General features: G+C 43.9%; 3 non-coding genes across 3 annotated transcripts; all 3 read right to left on the reverse strand.

The window, feature by feature from the left end:
* Positions 1-5,157: 5,157 nt before the first annotated feature.
* Positions 5,158-5,228, reverse strand: Smp_tRNA_00804_Glu_TTC.1.1. The gene has a single exon. It is a non-coding gene (tRNA).
* Smp_tRNA_01195_Glu_TTC.1.1 lies at positions 5,159-5,229 on the reverse strand. Its single transcript has one exon. It is a non-coding gene (tRNA).
* An 8,909-nt stretch (positions 5,230-14,138) lies between these two features.
* Smp_tRNA_00820_Glu_CTC.1.1 lies at positions 14,139-14,208 on the reverse strand. Its single transcript has one exon. It is a non-coding gene (tRNA).
* Positions 14,209-15,522: the final 1,314 nt, after the last annotated feature.

A 15,522-nucleotide genomic window follows, 5' to 3' on the forward strand; every position in this document is an offset into this window, starting at 1 on the left:
GACAGACTACGACAGAGAGAACTAAATGGAAGGAGAGTGAAAGACTGAATGTGAGTGGAGGTGTGATGGAGGGGAATGTGGAATGTTACACGGAGCTCAAGTGAAAACACGAGATTGGATTGTGAGGAGGATCGCTTAGTGGTGGCACGTGATTACAGTGATGCAAATGATGTTTGATAGCGGTAGAACGTGTCGGCGAAAAGTGGAAGCCAGTCGCCTGCCGGAACCCGGGATCGAACCGGGGACATTTAGATCTTCAGTCTAACGCTCTCCCAACTGAGCTACTCCGTCGACGTGGGTTCGCACAATCACATCCATTCACACTCACAAGTATATCTTCATCCACAATACACACACAACACACGACCAATCCAATATCAACATCAACACAAACATCAAAATTCTAACAAACAGACAGACACCAACAACAAGCACACCAGTTCATAGAACAATCCTCAACAACACACATCCTCCAACACCGACACACTATCCAACTACACTGATCAACACATACTTCCACCACTCACTTCACTTGATCCATTCACACATTGGAATGAGGAGACGAAGTATGTCACCATCTCATCTCATCCCACTCCACTTGCACAAACACAATCAACGCTGTCCGTTTACGAACAACTCTTCAAACAATATTCAGACAGAGTTCACATATCAGTAGTCGGCCATATATGCACGTGACGATGATCATCATAACAACGATAATGATCGTGTGAATAATAAATAAGAATTGTTGGCATCATTCAATGCTGTATGATTAGACAAAGTTGACGAGTGCTCAGCAAATGTGTTCAACACAATGTTGGAGTATGTTTGACTGAATGACTGATTGACTGGATGAATGAATGAATGAATGAGTGAGTGAGTGAATGAGTGAGATTTTGAAAGCCAGGAATCCTAACCGCTAGACCACGCGGGACAATCAGTTGTCGAACAGAATTACACACATCACCACTCACAACTACCAACATGCACATACACGATATGTCCACATAATACTACAGTCAATATCAAATTCACCAACACATACGCAACAATATTCATCACACAAGCATCGTGAACTCACTATTCCAGCATACTCATCACCACTTCAACTAACAACACACCCAACAACGCCATTGTCATCATCAACACCATCATTATCATCGTCATCATCTTTATCAACAACGACTGCAGCAACATCCTACTCATCCACGCACACCCACCCACCCCCACACACACAAACCGGTTACCGTCGCATTTTCATACACAACACCTCACACTATCTGGACTGAGAAGTCACAGTTACCGATCTACCGACCGATAAATTGTCAGGAAATCGTAGGTGTTGGGAATAACACCACTCATCTACATATTACTCTTCACTTACTTCCACAGACTGCAAGGTCACACATATATTTGTTCCTTTGTGTGAGTGAGTGAGTGAGTGAGTGAGCGAGCGGATTCATGTGTGCGCAAGTGTATGTGTGTGTGACTGTGTGTGTATACATGCATGTCAATATGAACCTACACATTGAATCACAATAGATTTCCATCAAATTCATTGTGTACATGCAACAATCCACCTGGTTCATTAAACATCATCATTTACGGTCTGCGACCAGCTGAATGTGCTGACCATTAAGACAGACTACGACAGAGAGAACTAAATGGAAGGAGAGTGAAAGACTGAATGTGAGTGGAGGTGTGATGGAGGGGAATGTGGAATGTTACACGGAGCTCAAGTGAAAACACGAGATTGGATTGTGAGGAGGATCGCTTAGTGGTGGCACGTGATTACAGTGATGCAAATGATGTTTGATAGCGGTAGAACGTGTCGGCGAAAAGTGGAAGCCAGTCGCCTGCCGGAACCCGGGATCGAACCGGGGACATTTAGATCTTCAGTCTAACGCTCTCCCAACTGAGCTACTCCGTCGACGTGGGTTCGCACAATCACATCCATTCACACTCACAAGTATATCTTCATCCACAATACACACACAACACACGACCAATCCAATATCAACATCAACACAAACATCAAAATTCTAACAAACAGACAGACACCAACAACAAGCACACCAGTTCATAGAACAATCCTCAACAACACACATCCTCCAACACCGACACACTATCCAACTACACTGATCAACACAACCAATTTATTTCTCAACACATACTTCCACCACTCACTTCACTTGATCCATTCACACATTGGAATGAGGAGACGAAGTATGTCACCATCTCATCTCATCCCACTCCACTTGCACAAACACAATCAACGCTGTCCGTTTACGAACAACTCTTCAAACAATATTCAGACAGAGTTCACATATCAGTAGTCGGCCATATATGCACGTGACGATGATCATCATAACAACGATAATGATCGTGTGAATAATAAATAAGAATTGTTGGCATCATTCAATGCTGTATGATTAGACAAAGTTGACGAGTGCTCAGCAAATGTGTTCAACACAATGTTGGAGTGTGTTTGACTGAATGACTGATTGACTGGATGAATGAATGGGTGAGTGAGTGAGTGAGTGAGTGACTATCCGACTGAATGACTGATATGAGCACACCGATCCGATGTGCGTGGATTGTAGGGATCGGACGTTCCGATTGGTTGATAGTGAGAGACCAGATTGATTGATGAATCATATTTGTTCATATGGTTTTCAATGGCTCACTGTGTGTTGCCTCACCTTCTCTACTTTCACGAATCGAGGAATGAGTCGAGGAGAATCGAATTGTTGGAAGATTCAGTGTAAATTCACATGACAGGTTGTTTGTTTCTTGAGAGGTGTTGAAATGAGTGAGTGAGTGAGTGTGTGTGAATAGAGTATTGTGGACATACTGCAAGTGGAACGACTAATCAATATGTCACCGAACATTTTGTGTTTGACTGTCGATGTGAGCATGTGACAGATGATAGTGTCAGTGGTCGGGAAATGCTTGTTGGTGTAGATCTAGAGATGAGTGTTGTGTAGATTGGTGTTGGGTGTGAAAGCTCTCCCGCGCCGGGAGTCGAACCCGGGCCGCCTGGGTGAAAGCCAGGAATCCTAACCGCTAGACCACGCGGGACAATCAATTGTCGAACAGAATTACACACATCACCACTCACAACTACCAACATGCACATACACGATATGTCCACATAATACTACAGTCAATATCAAATTCACCAACACATACGCAACAATATTCATCACACAAGCATCGTGAACTCACTATTCCAGCATACTCATCACCACTTCAACTAACAACACACCCAACAACGCCATTGTCATCATCAACACCATCATTATCATCGTCATCATCTTTATCAACAACGACTGCAGCAACATCCTACTCATCCACGCACACCCACCCACCCCCACACACACAAACCGGTTACCGTCGCATTTTCATACACAACACCTCACACTATCTGGACTGAGAAGTCACAGTTACCGATCTACCGACCGATAAATTGTCAGGAAATCGTAGGTGTTGGGAATAACACCACTCATCTACATATTACTCTTCACTTACTTCCACAGACTGCAAGGTCACACATATATTTGTTCCTTTGTGTGAGTGAGTGAGTGAGTGAGTGAGTGAGTGAGCGAGCGGATTCATGTGTGCGCAAGTGTATGTGTGTGTGATGCATGTCAATATGAACCTACACATTGAATCACAATAGATTTCCATCAAATTCATTGTGTACATGCAACAATCCACCTGGTTCATTAAACATCATCATTTACGGTCTGCGACCAGCTGAATGTGCTGACCATTAAGACAGACTACGACAGAGAGAACTAAATGGAAGGAGAGTGAAAGACTGAATGTGAGTGGAGGTGTGATGGAGGGGAATGTGGAATGTTACACGGAGCTCAAGTGAAAACACGAGATTGGATTGTGAGGAGGATCGCTTAGTGGTGGCACGTGATTACAGTGATGCAAATGATGTTTGATAGCGGTAGAACGTGTCGGCGAAAAGTGGAAGCCAGTCGCCTGCCGGAACCCGGGATCGAACCGGGGACATTTAGATCTTCAGTCTAACGCTCTCCCAACTGAGCTACTCCGGCGACGTGGGTTCGCACAATCACATCCATTCACACTCACAAGTATATCTTCATCCACAATACACACACAACACACGACCAATCCAATTTCAACATCAACACAAACATCAAAATTCTAACAAACAGACAGACACCAACAACAAGCACACCAGTTCATAGAACAATCCTCAACAACACACATCCTCCAACACCGACACACTATCCAACTACACTGATCAACACAACCAATTTATTTCTCAACACATACTTCCACCACTCACTTCACTTGATCCATTCACACATTGGAATGAGAAGACGAAGTATGTCACCATCTCATCTCATCCCACTCCACTTGCACAAACACAATCAACGCTGTCCGTTTACGAACAACTCTTCAAACAATATTCAGACAGAGTTCACATATCAGTAGTCGGCCATATATGCACGTGACGATGATCATCATAACAACGATAATGATCGTGTGAATAATAAATAAGAATTGTTGGCATCATTCAATGCTGTATGATTAGACAAAGTTGACGAGTGCTCAGCAAATGTGTTCAACACAATGTTGGAGTGTGTTTGACTGAATGACTGATTGACTGGATGAATGAATGAATGAATGAGTGAGTGAGTGAGTGAGTGACTATCCGACTGAATGACTGATATGAGCACACCGATCCGATGTGCGTGGATTGTAGGGATCGGACGTTCCGATTGGTTGATAGTGAGAGACCAGATTGATTGATGAATCATATTTGTTCATATGGTTTTCAATGGCTCACTGTGTGTTGCCTCACCTTCTCTACTTTCACGAATCGAGGAATGAGTCGAGGAGAATCGAATTGTTGGAAGATTCAGTGTAAATTCACATGACAGGTTGTTTGTTTCTTGAGAGGTGTTGAAATGAGTGAGTGAGTGAGTGAGTGTGTGTGAATAGAGTATTGTGGACATACTGCAAGTGGAACGACTAATCAATATGTCACCGAACATTTTGTGTTTGACTGTCGATGTGAGCATGTGACAGATGATAGTGTCAGTGGTCGGGAAATGCTTGTTGGTGTAGATCTAGAGATGAGTGTTGTGTAGATTGGTGTTGGGTGTGAAAACTCTCCCGCGCCGGGAGTCGAACCCGGGCCGCCTGGGTGAAAGCCAGGAATCCTAACCGCTAGACCACGCGGGACAATCAATTGTCGAACAGAATTACACACATCACCACTCACAACTACCAACATGCACATACACGATATGTCCACATAATACTACAGTCAATATCAAATTCACCAACACATACGCAACAATATTCATCACACAAGCATCGTGAACTCACTATTCCAGCATACTCATCACCACTTCAACTAACAACACACCCAACAACGCCATTGTCATCATCAACACCATCATTATCATCGTCATCATCTTTATCAACAACGACAGCAGCAACATCCTACTCATCCACGCACACCCACCCACCCCCACACACACAAACCGGTTACCGTCGCATTTTCATACACAACACCTCACACTATCTGGACTGAGAAGTCACAGTTACCGATCTACCGACCGATAAATTGTCAGGAAATCGTAGGTGTTGGGAATAACACCACTCATCTACATATTACTCTTCACTTACTTCCACAGACTGCAAGGTCACACATATATTTGTTCCTTTGTGTGAGTGAGTGAGTGAGTGAGTGAGTGAGCGAGCGGATTCATGTGTGCGCAAGTGTATGTGTGTGTGACTGTGTGTGTATACATGCATGTCAATATGAACCTACACATTGAATCACAATAGATTTCCATCAAATTCATTGTGTACATGCAACAATCCACCTGGTTCATTAAACATCATCATTTACGGTCTGCGACCAGCTGAATGTGCTGACCATTAAGACAGACTACGACAGAGAGAACTAAATGGAAGGAGAGTGAAAGACTGAATGTGAGTGGAGGTGTGATGGAGGGGAATGTGGAATGTTACACGGAGCTCAAGTGAAAACACGAGATTGGATTGTGAGGAGGATCGCTTAGTGGTGGCACGTGATTACAGTGATGCAAATGATGTTTGATAGCGGTAGAACGTGTCGGCGAAAAGTGGAAGCCAGTCGCCTGCCGGAACCCGGGATCGAACCGGGGACATTTAGATCTTCAGTCTAACGCTCTCCCAACTGAGCTACTCCGGCGACGTGGGTTCGCACAATCACATCCATTCACACTCACAAGTATATCTTCATCCACAATACACACACAACACACGACCAATCCAATATCAACATCAACACAAACATCAAAATTCTAACAAACAGACAGACACCAACAACAAGCACACCAGTTCATAGAACAATCCTCAACAACACACATCCTCCAACACCGACACACTATCCAACTACACTGATCAACACAACCAATTTATTTCTCAACACATACTTCCACCACTCACTTCACTTGATCCATTCACACATTGGAATGAGAAGACGAAGTATGTCACCATCTCATCTCATCCCACTCCACTTGCACAAACACAATCAACGCTGTCCGTTTACGAACAACTCTTCAAACAATATTCAGACAGAGTTCACATATCAGTAGTCGGCCATATATGCACGTGACGATGATCATCATAACAACGATAATGATCGTGTGAATAATAAATAAGAATTGTTGGCATCATTCAATGCTGTATGATTAGACAAAGTTGACGAGTGCTCAGCAAATGTGTTCAACACAATGTTGGAGTGTGTTTGACTGAATGACTGATTGACTGGATGAATGAATGGGTGAGTGAGTGAGTGAGTGACTATCCGACTGAATGACTGATATGAGCACACCGATCCGATGTGCGTGGATTGTAGGGATCGGACGTTCCGATTGGTTGATAGTGAGAGACCAGATTGATTGATGAATCATATTTGTTCATATGGTTTTCAATGGCTCACTGTGTGTTGCCTCACCTTCTCTACTTTCACGAATCGAGGAATGAGTCGAGGAGAATCGAATTGTTGGAAGATTCAGTGTAAATTCACATGACAGGTTGTTTGTTTCTTGAGAGGTGTTGAAATGAGTGAGTGAGTGAGTGAGTGTGTGTGAATAGAGTATTGTGGACATACTGCAAGTGGAACGACTAATCAATATGTCACCGAACATTTTGTGTTTGACTGTCGATGTGAGCATGTGACAGATGATAGTGTCAGTGGTCGGGAAATGCTTGTTGGTGTAGATCTAGAGATGAGTGTTGTGTAGATTGGCGTTGGGTGTGAAGACTCTCCCGCGCCGGGAGTCGAACCCGGGCCGCCTGGGTGAAAGCCAGGAATCCTAACCGCTAGACCACGCGGGACAATCAATTGTCGAACAGAATTACACACATCACCACTCACAACTACCAACATGCACATACACGATATGTCCACATAATACTACAGTCAATATCAAATTCACCAACACATACGCAACAATATTCATCACACAAGCATCGTGAACTCACTATTCCAGCATACTCATCACCACTTCAACTAACAACACACCCAACAACGCCATTGTCATCATCAACACCATCATTATCATCGTCATCATCTTTATCAACAACGACAGCAGCAACATCCTACTCATCCACGCACACCCACCCACCCCCACACACACAAACCGGTTACCGTCGCATTTTCATACACAACACCTCACACTATCTGGACTGAGAAGTCACAGTTACCGATCTACCGACCGATAAATTGTCAGGAAATCGTAGGTGTTGGGAATAACACCACTCATCTACATATTACTCTTCACTTACTTCCACAGACTGCAAGGTCACACATATATTTGTTCCTTTGTGTGAGTGAGTGAGTGAGTGAGCGAGCGAGCGGATTCATGTGTGCGCAAGTGTATGTGTGTGTGACTGTGTGTGTATACATGCATGTCAATATGAACCTACACATTGAATCACAATAGATTTCCATCAAATTCATTGTGTACATGCAACAATCCACCTGGTTCATTAAACATCATCATTTACGGTCTGCGACCAGCTGAATGTGCTGACCATTAAGACAGACTACGACAGAGAGAACTAAATGGAAGGAGAGTGAAAGACTGAATGTGAGTGGAGGTGTGATGGAGAGGAATGTGGAATGTTACACGGAGCTCAAGTGAAAACACGAGATTGGATTGTGAGGAGGATCGCTTAGTGGTGGCACGTGATTACAGTGATGCAAATGATGTTTGATAGCGGTAGAACGTGTCGGCGAAAAGTGGAAGCCAGTCGCCTGCCGGAACCCGGGATCGAACCGGGGACATTTAGATCTTCAGTCTAACGCTCTCCCAACTGAGCTACTCCGGCGACGTGGGTTCGCACAATCACATCCATTCACACTCACAAGTATATCTTCATCCACAATACACACACAACACACGACCAATCCAATATCAACATCAACACAAACATCAAAATTCTAACAAACAGACAAACACCAACAACAAGCACACCAGTTCATAGAACAATCCTCAACAATACACGTCCACCAACACCGACACACTATCCAACTACATTGATCAACACAACCAATTTATTTCTCAACACATACTTCCACCACTCACTTCACTTGATCCATTCACACATCGGAATGAGAAGACGAAGTATGTCACCATCTCATCTCATCCCACCCCACTTGCACAAACAAAATCAACGCTGTCCGTTTTCGAACAACTCTTCAAACAATATTCAGACAGAGTTCACATATCAGTAGTCGGCCATATATGCACGTGACGATGATCATCATAACAACGATAATGATCGTGTGAATAATAAATAAGAATTGTTGGCATCATTCAATGCTGTATGATTAGACAAAGTTGACGAGTGCTCAGCAAATGTGTTCAACACAATGTTGGAGTATGTTTGACTGAATGACTGATTGACTGGATGAATGAATGAATGAATGAGTGAGTGAGTGAGTGAGGGAGGGAGTGAATGAGTGACTGTGTGACTGACGGACTGACTAACCGACTGAATGACTGATATGAACACACTCATCCAATGTGCGTGGATTGTAGGGATCGGACGTCCCGATTGGTTGGTAGTGAGAGACCAGATTGATAGATGAATCAGATGTGTTCATATGCTTTACAATGGCTCACTGTGTGTTGCCTCACCCTCTCTACTTTCACGAATCGAGGAATGAGTCGAGGAGAATTGAATTGTTGGAAGATTCAGTGTGAATTCCCATGACAGGTTGTTTGTTTCTTGAGACGTGCTGAAGCGTGTGTGTATGTGTGAATTGAAGTGTGAGTGGAGTGTTGTGGACAAACTGCAAGTGAAAACGACCAATCAATATGTCATGCAAGATTCTGCTTACATCTGGTGTGGTGACATTCTAGTCTGTCGCGTTTGTGGTGTCGAGTGTGGATGATTGGTCTGTCGGTTGATGAGTGAGAGAGGGTGTTAGGTGATAAATAATGCTGTGTGGACACTGGGGGTTGGGTGGTGTGAACTGGTTGGAGCAGGTGTACAGAGGACGAGAGATGGAGATGACGATGAAGTGTGTGCTTGACTGTCGATGTAAGCACGTGACAGATGATAGTGTCAGTGGTCGGGAAATGCTTGTTGTTGTAGATCTAGAGATGAGTGTTGTGTGGCTTGGTGTTAGATGTGGAAACTCTCCCGCGCCGGGAGTCGAACCCGGGCCGCCTGGGTGAGAGCCAGGAATCCTAACCGCTAGACCACGCGGGACAACCGATTGCCCAACAGAACTACACCCATCATACACTCACAACTACTAACATGCACATACACCATCTCAGCATATATTATTACTACCAATACTACTTCTACTACTACTACTACTACTACTACTACTACTACGACGACGACGACGACGACGACGACTACGACTACTACAATCAATATCAACATCAAAATTCTAAGAAACAGACAAACACCAACAACAAGCACACCAGTTCATAGAACAATCCTCAACAATACACGTCCACCAACACCGACACACTATCCAACTACATTGATCAACACAACCAATTTATTTCTCAACACATACTTCCACCACTCACTTCACTTGATCCATTCACACATCGGAATGAGAAGACGAAGTATGTCACCATCTCATCTCATCCCACCCCACTTGCACAAACAAAATCAACGCTGTCCGTTTTCGAACAACTCTTCAAACAATATTCAGACAGAGTTCACATATCAGTAGTCGGCCATATATGCACGTGACGATGATCATCATAACAACGATAATGATCGTGTGAATAATAAATAAGAATTGTTGGCATCATTCAATGCTGTATGATTAGACAAAGTTGACGAGTGCTCAGCAAATGTGTTCAACACAATGTTGGAGTATGTTTGACTGAATGACTGATTGACTGGATGAATGAATGAATGAATGAATGAATGAGTGAGTGAGTGAGTGAGGGAGGGAGTGAATGAGTGACTGTGTGACTGACGGACTGACTAACCGACTGAATGACTGATATGAACACACTCATCCAATGTGCGTGGATTGTAGGGATCGGACGTTCCGATTGGTTGGTAGTGAGAGACCAGATTGATAGATGAATCAGATGTGTTCATATGCTTTACAATGGCTCACTGTGTGTTGCCTCACCCTCTCTACTTTCACGAATCGAGGAATGAGTCGAGGAGAATTGAATTGTTGGAAGATTCAGTGTGAATTCCCATGACAGGTTGTTTGTTTCTTGAGACGTGCTGAAGCGTGTGTGTATGTGTGAATTGAAGTGTGAGTGGAGTGTTGTGGACAAACTGCAAGTGAAAACGACCAATCAATATGTCATGCAAGATTCTGCTTACATCTGGTGTGGTGACATTCTAGTCTGTCGCGTTTGTGGTGTCGAGTGTGGATGATTGGTCTGTCGGTTGATGAGTGAGAGAGGGTGTTAGGTGATAAATAATGCTGTGTGGACACTGGGGGTTGGGTGGTGTGAACTGGTTGGAGCAGGTGTACAGAGGACGAGAGATGGAGATGACGATGAAGTGTGTGCTTGACTGTCGATGTAAGCACGTGACAGATGATAGTGTCAGTGGTCGGGAAATGCTTGTTGTTGTAGATCTAGAGATGAGTGTTGTGTGGCTTGGTGTTAGATGTGGAAACTCTCCCGCGCCGGGAGTCGAACCCGGGCCGCCTGGGTGAGAGCCAGGAATCCTAACCGCTAGACCACGCGGGACAACCGATTGCCCAACAGAACTACACCCATCATACACTCACAACTACTAACATGCACATACACCATCTCAGCATATATTATTACTACCAATACTACTTCTACTACTACTACTACTACTACTACTACGACGACGACGACGACGACTACGACTACGACTACTACAATCAATATCAACATCAAAATTCTAAGAAACAGACAAACACCAACAACAAGCACACCAGTTCATAGAACAATCCTCAACAATACACGTCCACCAACACCGACACACTATCCAACTACATTGATCAACACAACCAATTTATTTCTCAACACATACTTCCACCACTCACTTCACTTGATCCATTCACACATCGGAATGAGAAGACGAAGTATGTCACCATCTCATCTCATCCCACCCCACTTGCACAAACAAAATCAACGCTGTCCGTTTTCGAACAACTCTTCAAACAATATTCAGACAGAGTTCACATATCAGTAGTCGGCCATATATGCACGTGACGATGATCATCATAACAACGATAATGATCGTGTGAATAATAAATAAGAATTGTTGGCATCATTCAATGCTGTATGATTAGACAAAGTTGACGAGTGCTCAGCAAATGTGTTCAACACAATGTTGGAGTATGTTTGACTGAATGACTGATTGACTGGATGAATGAATGAATGAATGAGTGAGTGAGTGAGTGAGTGAGTGAGTGAGTGAGGGAGGGAGTGAATGAGTGACTGTGTGACTGACGGACTGACTAACCGACTGAATGACTGATATGAACACACTCATCCAATGTGCGTGGATTGTAGGGATCGGACGTCCCGATTGGTTGGTAGTGAGAGACCAGATTGATAGATGAATCAGATGTGTTCATATGCTTTACAATGGCTCACTGTGTGTTGCCTCACCCTCTCTACTTTCACGAATCGAGGAATGAGTCGAGGAGAATTGAATTGTTGGAAGATTCAGTGTGAATTCCCATGACAGGTTGTTTGTTTCTTGAGACGTGCTGAAGCGTGTGTGTATGTGTGAATTGAAGTGTGAGTGGAGTGTTGTGGACAAACTGCAAGTGAAAACGACCAATCAATATGTCATGCAAGATTCTGCTTACATCTGGTGTGGTGACATTCTAGTCTGTCGCGTTTGTGGTGTCGAGTGTGGATGATTGGTCTGTCGGTTGATGAGTGAGAGAGGGTGTTAGGTGATAAATAATGCTGTGTGGACACTGGGGGTTGGGTGGTGTGAACTGGTTGGAGCAGGTGTACAGAGGACGAGAGATGGAGATGACGATGAAGTGTGTGCTTGACTGTCGATGTAAGCACGTGACAGATGATAGTGTCAGTGGTCGGGAAATGCTTGTTGTTGTAGATCTAGAGATGAGTGTTGTGTGGCTTGGTGTTAGATGTGAAAACTCTCCCGCGCCGGGAGTCGAACCCGGGCCGCCTGGGTGAGAGCCAGGAATCCTAACCGCTAGACCACGCGGGACAACCGATTGCCCAACAGAACTACACCCATCATACACTCACAACTACTAACATGCACATACACCATCTCAGCATATATTATTACTACCAATACTACTTCTACTACTACTACTACTACTACTACTACTACTACTACTACTACTACTACGACGACGACGACGACGACGACTACGACTACGACTACTACAATCAATATCAACATCAAAATTCTAAGAAACAGACAAACACCAACAACAAGCACACCAGTTCATAGAACAATCCTCAACAATACACGTCCACCAACACCGACACACTATCCAACTACATTGATCAACACAACCAATTTATTTCTCAACACATACTTCCACCACTCACTTCACTTGATCCATTCACACATCGGAATGAGAAGACGAAGTATGTCACCATCTCATCTCATCCCACCCCACTTGCACAAACAAAATCAACGCTGTCCGTTTTCGAACAACTCTTCAAACAATATTCAGACAGAGTTCACATATCAGTAGTCGGCCATATATGCACGTGACGATGATCATCATAACAACGATAATGATCGTGTGAATAATAAATAAGAATTGTTGGCATCATTCAATGCTGTATGATTAGACAAAGTTGACGAGTGCTCAGCAAATGTGTTCAACACAATGTTGGAGTATGTTTGACTGAATGACTGATTGACTGGATGAATGAATGAATGAATGAGTGAGTGAGTGAGTGAGTGAGTGAGGGAGGGAGTGAATGAGTGACTGTGTGACTGACGGACTGACTAACCGACTGAATGACTGATATGAACACACTCATCCAATGTGCGTGGATTGTAGGGATCGGACGTTCCGATTGGTTGGTAGTGAGAGACCAGATTGATAGATGAATCAGATGTGTTCATATGCTTTACAATGGCTCACTGTGTGTTGCCTCACCCTCTCTACTTTCACGAATCGAGGAATGAGTCGAGGAGAATTGAATTGTTGGAAGATTCAGTGTGAATTCCCATGACAGGTTGTTTGTTTCTTGAGACGTGCTGAAGCGTGTGTGTATGTGTGAATTGAAGTGTGAGTGGAGTGTTGTGGACAAACTGCAAGTGAAAACGACCAATCAATATGTCATGCAAGATTCTGCTTACATCTGGTGTGGTGACATTCTAGTCTGTCGCGTTTGTGGTGTCGAGTGTGGATGATTGGTCTGTCGGTTGATGAGTGAGAGAGGGTGTTAGGTGATAAATAATGCTGTGTGGACACTGGGGGTTGGGTGGTGTGAACTGGTTGGAGCAGGTGTACAGAGGACGAGAGATGGAGATGACGATGAAGTGTGTGCTTGACTGTCGATGTAAGCACGTGACAGATGATAGTGTCAGTGGTCGGGAAATGCTTGTTGTTGTAGATCTAGAGATGAGTGTTGTGTGGCTTGGTGTTAGATGTGAAAACTCTCCCGCGCCGGGAGTCGAACCCGGGCCGCCTGGGTGAGAGCCAGGAATCCTAACCGCTAGACCACGCGGGACAACCGATTGCCCAACAGAACTACACCCATCATACACTCACAACTACTAACATGCACATACACCATCTCAGCATATATTATTACTACCAATACTACTTCTACTACTACTACTACTACTACTACTACTACTACTACGACGACGACGACGACGACGACGACTACGACTACTACAATCAATATCAACATCAAAATTCTAAGAAACAGACAAACACCAACAACAAGCACACCAGTTCATAGAACAATCCTCAACAATACACGTCCACCAACACCGACACACTATCCAACTACATTGATCAACACAACCAATTTATTTCTCAACACATACTTCCACCACTCACTTCACTTGATCCATTCACACATCGGAATGAGAAGACGAAGTATGTCACCATCTCATCTCATCCCACCCCACTTGCACAAACAAAATCAACGCTGTCCGTTTTCGAACAACTCTTCAAACAATATTCAGACAGAGTTCACATATCAGTAGTCGGCCATATATGCACGTGACGATGATCATCATAACAACGATAATGATCGTGTGAATAATAAATAAGAATTGTTGGCATCATTCAATGCTGTATGATTAGACAAAGTTGACGAGTGCTCAGCAAATGTGTTCAACACAATGTTGGAGTATGTTTGACTGAATGACTGATTGACTGGATGAATGAATGAATGAATGAATGAGTGAGTGAGTGAGTGAGTGAGTGAGTGAGTGAGGGAGGGAGGGAGTGAATGAGTGACTGTGTGACTGACGGACTGACTAACCGACTGAATGACTGATATGAACACACTCATCCAATGTGCGTGGATTGTAGGGATCGGACGTTCCGATTGGTTGGTAGTGAGAGACCAGATTGATAGATGAATCAGATGTGTTCATATGCTTTACAATGGCTCACTGTGTGTTGCCTCACCCTCTCTACTTTCACGAATCGAGGAATGAGTCGAGGAGAATTGAATTGTTGGAAGATTCAGTGTGAATTCCCATGACAGGTTGTTTGTTTCTTGAGACGTGCTGAAGCGTGTGTGTATGTGTGAATTGAAGTGTGAGTGGAGTGTTGTGGACAAACTGCAAGTGAAAACGACCAATCAATATGTCATGCAAGATTCTGCTTACATCTGGTGTGGTGACATTCTAGTCTGTCGCGTTTGTGGTGTCGAGTGTGGATGATTGGTCTGTCGGTTGATGAGTGAGAGAGGGTGTTAGGTGATAAATAATGCTGTGTGGACACTGGGGGTTGGGTGGTGTGAACTGGTTGGAGCAGGTGTACAGAGGACGAGAGATGGAGATGACGATGAAGTGTGTGCT

The sequence above is a fragment of the Schistosoma mansoni genome, assembly GCF_000237925.1.
Source record: "Schistosoma mansoni, WGS project CABG00000000 data, supercontig 0013, strain Puerto Rico, whole genome shotgun sequence".
Classification (NCBI taxonomy): domain Eukaryota; kingdom Metazoa; phylum Platyhelminthes; class Trematoda; order Strigeidida; family Schistosomatidae; genus Schistosoma; species Schistosoma mansoni.